This window comes from Anopheles marshallii (genome assembly GCF_943734725.1).
Source record: "Anopheles marshallii chromosome X unlocalized genomic scaffold, idAnoMarsDA_429_01 X_unloc_159, whole genome shotgun sequence".
In the NCBI taxonomy this organism is placed as follows: domain Eukaryota; kingdom Metazoa; phylum Arthropoda; class Insecta; order Diptera; family Culicidae; genus Anopheles; species Anopheles marshallii.
In genome coordinates, this window is record NW_026525734.1 from 23,336 (window position 1) to 30,000 (window position 6,665).

The window sequence follows — 6,665 nt, forward strand, 5'->3', positions numbered from 1 at the left end:
CACACCGACAGGGCCGGGAAGGAAGGCCCGGTCCAAGAAAAAATTTTTGCGGGACCACTCAAAACATCATAGTTAGACCTAGCAAATGATGAAAAGTGAAACCCGCGATCGATTGGAGAAACCTTATTTTACACTGAAAAATTCCACATAAGGAAAATTTGTATGGAGCACCCTACTGCAGAGCACACCGACAGGGCCGGGAAGGAAGGCCCGGTCCAAGAAAAAATTTTTGCGGGACCACTCAAAACATCATAGTTAGACCTAGCAAATGATGAAAAGTGAAACCCGCGATCGATTGGAGAAACCTTATTTTACACTGAAAAATTCCACATAAGGAAAATTTGTATGGAGCACCCTACTGCAGAGCACACCGACAGGGCCGGGAAGGAAGGCCCGGTCCAAGAAAAAATTTTTGCGGGATCACTCAAAACATCATAGTTAGACCTAGCAAATGATGAAAAGTGAAACCCGCGATCGATTGGAGAAACCTTATTTTACACTGAAAAATTCCACATAAGGAAAATTTGTATGGAGCACCCTACTGCAGAGCACACCGACAGGGCCGGGAAGGAAGGCCCGGTCCAAGAAAAAATTTTTGCGGGACCACTCAAAACATCATAGTTAGACCTAGCAAATGATGAAAAGTGAAACCCGCGATCGATTGGAGAAACCTTATTTTACACTGAAAAATTCCACATAAGGAAAATTTGTATGGAGCACCCTACTGCAGAACACACCGACAGGGCCGGGAAGGAAGGCCCGGTCCAAGAAAAAATTTTTGCGGGACCACTCAAAACATCATAGTTAGACCTAGCAAATGATGAAAAGTGAAACCCGCGATCGATTGGAGAAACCTTATTTTACACTGAAAAATTCCACATAAGGAAAATTTGTATGGAGCACCCTACTGCAGAGCACACCGACAGGGCCGGGAAGGAAGGCCCGGTCCAAGAAAAAATTTTTGCGGGACCACTCAAAACATCATAGTTAGACCTAGCAAATGATGAAAAGTGAAACCCGCGATCGATTGGAGAAACCTTATTTTACACTGAAAAATTCCACATAAGGAAAATTTGTATGGAGCACCCTACTGCAGAGCACACCGACAGGGCCGGGAAGGAAGGCCCGGTCCAAGAAAAAAATTTTGCGGGACCACTCAAAACATCATAGTTAGACCTAGCAAATGATGAAAAGTGAAACCCGCGATCGATTGGAGAAACCTTATTTTACACTGAAAAATTCCACATAAGGAAAATTTGTATGGAGCACCCTACTGCAGAGCACACCGACAGGGCCGGGAAGGAAGGCCCGGTCCAAGAAAAAATTTTTGCGGGACCACTCAAAACATCATAGTTAGACCTAGCAAATGATGAAAAGTGAAACCCGCGATCGATTGGAGAAACCTTATTTTACACTGAAAAATTCCACATAAGGAAAATTTGTATGGAGCACCCTACTGCAGAGCACACCGACAGGGCCGGGAAGGAAGGCCCGGTCCAAGAAAAAATTTTTGCGGGACCACTCAAAACATCATAGTTAGACCTAGCAAATGATGAAAAGTGAAACCCGCGATCGATTGGAGAAACCTTATTTTACACTGAAAAATTCCACATAAGGAAAATTTGTATGGAGCACCCTACTGCAGAGCACACCGACAGGGCCGGGAAGGAAGGCCCGGTCCAAGAAAAAATTTTTGCGGGACCACTCAAAACATCATAGTTAGACCTAGCAAATGATGAAAAGTGAAACCCGCGATCGATTGGAGAAACCTTATTTTACACTGAAAAATTCCACATAAGGAAAATATGTATGGAGCACCCTACTGCAGAGCACACCGACAGGGCCGGGAAGGAAGGCCCGGTCCAAGAAAAAATTTTTGCGGGACCACTCAAAACATCATAGTTAGACCTAGCAAATGATGAAAAGTGAAACCCGCGATCGATTGGAGAAACCTTATTTTACACTGAAAAATTCCACATAAGCAAAATTTGTATGGAGCACCCTACTGCAGAGCACACCGACATGGACGAAAGGGTCGACTGGCCAAGAGAAAAAATTTTTGCGGGACCACTCAAAACATCATAGTTAGACCTAGCAAATGATGAAAAGTGAAACCCGCGATCGATTGGAGAAACCTTATTTTACACTGAAAAATTCCACATAAGCAAAATTTGTATGGAGCACCCTACTGCAGAACACACCGACATGGACGAAAGGGTCGACTGGCCAAGAGAAAAAATTTTTGCGGGACCACTCAAAACATCATAGTTAGACCTAGCAAATGATGAAAAGTGAAACCCGCGATCGATTGGAGAAACCTTATTTTACACTGAAAAATTCCACATAAGGAAAATTTGTATGGAGCACCCTACTGCAGAGCACACCGACAGGGCCGGGAAGGAAGGCCCGGTCCAAGAAAAAATTTTTGCGGGACCACTCAAAACATCATAGTTAGACCTAGCAAATGATGAAAAGTGAAACCCGCGATCGATTGGAGAAACCTTATTTTACACTGAAAAATTCCACATAAGGAAAATTTGTATGGAGCACCCTACTGCAGAGCACACCGACAGGGCCGGGAAGGAAGGCCCGGTCCAAGAAAAAATTTTTGCGGGACCACTCAAAACATCATAGTTAGACCTAGCAAATGATGAAAAGTGAAACCCGCGATCGATTGGAGAAACCTTATTTTACACTGAAAAATTCCACATAAGGAAAATTTGTATGGAGCACCCTACTGCAGAGCACACCGACAGGGCCGGGAAGGAAGGCCCGGTCCAAGAAAAAATTTTTGCGGGACCACTCAAAACATCATAGTTAGACCTAGCAAATGATGAAAAGTGAAACCCGCGATCGATTGGAGAAACCTTATTTTACACTGAAAAATTCCACATAAGGAAAATTTGTATGGAGCACCCTACTGCAGAGCACACCGACAGGGCCGGGAAGGAAGGCCCGGTCCAAGAAAAAATTTTTGCGGGACCACTCAAAACATCATAGTTAGACCTAGCAAATGATGAAAAGTGAAACCCGCGATCGATTGGAGAAACCTTATTTTACACTGAAAAATTCCACATAAGGAAAATTTGTATGGAGCACCCTACTGCAGAACACACCGACAGGGCCGGGAAGGAAGGCCCGGTCCAAGAAAAAATTTTTGCGGGACCACTCAAAACATCATAGTTAGACCTAGCAAATGATGAAAAGTGAAACCCGCGATCGATTGGAGAAACCTTATTTTACACTGAAAAATTCCACATAAGGAAAATTTGTATGGAGCACCCTACTGCAGAGCACACCGACAGGGCCGGGAAGGAAGGCCCGGTCCAAGAAAAAATTTTTGCGGGACCACTCAAAACATCATAGTTAGACCTAGCAAATGATGAAAAGTGAAACCCGCGATCGATTGGAGAAACCTTATTTTACACTGAAAAATTCCACATAAGGAAAATTTGTATGGAGCACCCTACTGCAGAGCACACCGACAGGGCCGGGAAGGAAGGCCCGGTCCAAGAAAAAATTTTTGCGGGACCACTCAAAACATCATAGTTAGACCTAGCAAATGATGAAAAGTGAAACCCGCGATCGATTGGAGAAACCTTATTTTACACTGAAAAATTCCACATAAGCAAAATTTGTATGGAGCACCCTACTGCAGAGCACACCGACATGGACGAAAGGGTCGACTGGCCAAGAGAAAAAATTTTTGCGGGACCACTCAAAACATCATAGTTAGACCTAGCAAATGATGAAAAGTGAAACCCGCGATCGATTGGAGAAACCTTATTTTACACTGAAAAATTCCACATAAGGAAAATTTGTATGGAGCACCCTACTGCAGAGCACACCGACAGGGCCGGGAAGGAAGGCCCGGTCCAAGAAAAAATTTTTGCGGGACCACTCAAAACATCATAGTTAGACCTAGCAAATGATGAAAAGTGAAACCCGCGATCGATTGGAGAAACCTTATTTTACACTGAAAAATTCCACATAAGGAAAATTTGTATGGAGCACCCTACTGCAGAGCACACCGACAGGGCCGGGAAGGAAGGCCCGGTCCAAGAAAAAATTTTTGCGGGACCACTCAAAACATCATAGTTAGACCTAGCAAATGATGAAAAGTGAAACCCGCGATCGATTGGAGAAACCTTATTTTACACTGAAAAATTCCACATAAGGAAAATTTGTATGGAGCACCCTACTGCAGAGCACACCGACAGGGCCGGGAAGGAAGGCCCGGTCCAAGAAAAAATTTTTGCGGGACCACTCAAAACATCATAGTTAGACCTAGCAAATGATGAAAAGTGAAACCCGCGATCGATTGGAGAAACCTTATTTTACACTGAAAAATTCCACATAAGGAAAATTTGTATGGAGCACCCTACTGCAGAGCACACCGACAGGGCCGGGAAGGAAGGCCCGGTCCAAGAAAAAATTTTTGCGGGACCACTCAAAACATCATAGTTAGACCTAGCAAATGATGAAAAGTGAAACCCGCGATCGATTGGAGAAACCTTATTTTACACTGAAAAATTCCACATAAGGAAAATTTGTATGGAGCACCCTACTGCAGAACACACCGACAGGGCCGGGAAGGAAGGCCCGGTCCAAGAAAAAATTTTTGCGGGACCACTCAAAACATCATAGTTAGACCTAGCAAATGATGAAAAGTGAAACCCGCGATCGATTGGAGAAACCTTATTTTACACTGAAAAATTCCACATAAGGAAAATATGTATGGAGCACCCTACTGCAGAGCACACCGACAGGGCCGGGAAGGAAGGCCCGGTCCAAGAAAAAATTTTTGCGGGACCACTCAAAACATCATAGTTAGACCTAGCAAATGATGAAAAGTGAAACCCGCGATCGATTGGAGAAACCTTATTTTACACTGAAAAATTCCACATAAGCAAAATTTGTATGGAGCACCCTACTGCAGAGCACACCGACATGGACGAAAGGGTCGACTGGCCAAGAGAAAAAATTTTTGCGGGACCACTCAAAACATCATAGTTAGACCTAGCAAATGATGAAAAGTGAAACCCGCGATCGATTGGAGAAACCTTATTTTACACTGAAAAATTCCACATAAGCAAAATTTGTATGGAGCACCCTACTGCAGAACACACCGACATGGACGAAAGGGTCGACTGGCCAAGATAAAAAATTTTTGCGGGACCACTCAAAACATCATAGTTAGACCTAGCAAATGATGAAAAGTGAAACCCGCGATCGATTGGAGAAACCTTATTTTACACTGAAAATTCCACATAAGGAAAATTTGTATGGAGCACCCTACTGTGGTCACCATCGGTCGAGTTGGTCGAGACGGGCAAAAAATTTTTTTTTCCATATCGTCTCAAAACATGATTTATGGACCTTGTAAATGTTGAAAAGTGAAACGAAATCACTTTTGGAGCGATGAAAATTTTGTATGGGAGGTCCCTACCCGGAACAAATTTTACTAGTAAAGTCATGATTCCGCGACGAGAAATTTGAAAATGGTCAAATATGGTTAAGATGTCATGTTCATTCCCTACTATGGGGGACCAGGTCGTCACGAAAAAATTTTTTTCTCGACCTGGTCAAATGTGGTTCTGCGACGGAGGTTAAACTAATATTGCATAATTTGGCCCAAAAACCCCCCTCTGTCAGAAAAATTTCCCCTTCAAGAGCGAAAGCAGACCACATAAGTTGAGCTTCGAGGTATCTGAAAGTTGAATATAGAGCGAGGTTCTAAGCGAAGGGATAGCTTAACGTTGAGCATTGAACGCAAAAAAGCTTAGAGATAAGCTTATGATATAAGGATTGTGGTGCAGTACACAGCTTAACGTTGAGCTTTGAACGCAAATGGCTAGAACTAAGCTAAGAGATACCTATAGTGGTGCATGGAACTGCTCACAAGTTGAGCTTCGAGAAGTCCAAAGGCAAAATGTAGAGCGAGGTTCTAAGCGAAGGGATAGCTTAACGTTGAGCATTGAACGCAAAAAAGCTTAGAGATAAGCTTATTATATAACGATTGTGGTGCAGGACACAGCTTAACGTTGAGCTTTGAACGCACATGGCTAGAACTAAGCTAAGAGATACGGGTAGTGGTGCATGGAACTGCTCACAAGTTGAGCTTCGAGAAGTCCAAAGGCAAAATATAGAGAGAGGTCCTAGCAGCCTAAAAAACTTCTAGGGCCGACAGCTCACAAGTTGAGTTTCGAACGCAATTAGGCTACCCTGGTAGCCTTGATTTGAAAGCATTAAGGCAATGATATGGTAGAATGCCCGATCTTAAACCTATTGACAGAGAATGTGTACGAGTAAGCATAGATGTGGAGGAGCACATACCCTAAACAGTCCCGAAAGATGGTTAGCTAAGTGATGCATCACAAATGGACTTGGCGCACCAAGTTCACACTGAAACACACACGATCGCGTATATTAAAACCTGTTGTGTGGTGCATCACTAATAAAGTTTGGTGCGTCAAACGAACATGAGAGTTGAGCATATTGGGTATGTGTGATAACACACTTTGCACGACAATCGAGAAACCGCATAAGCTCAGTATAACACAGCAGGGGAAGATTGATGAAAACCAGAGCTAATACATGCAACAGGCCGGGAATGCTGCTTCTGAAGGTGGTAGGACCGGTGCACTTATTAGTTAAACCAATCG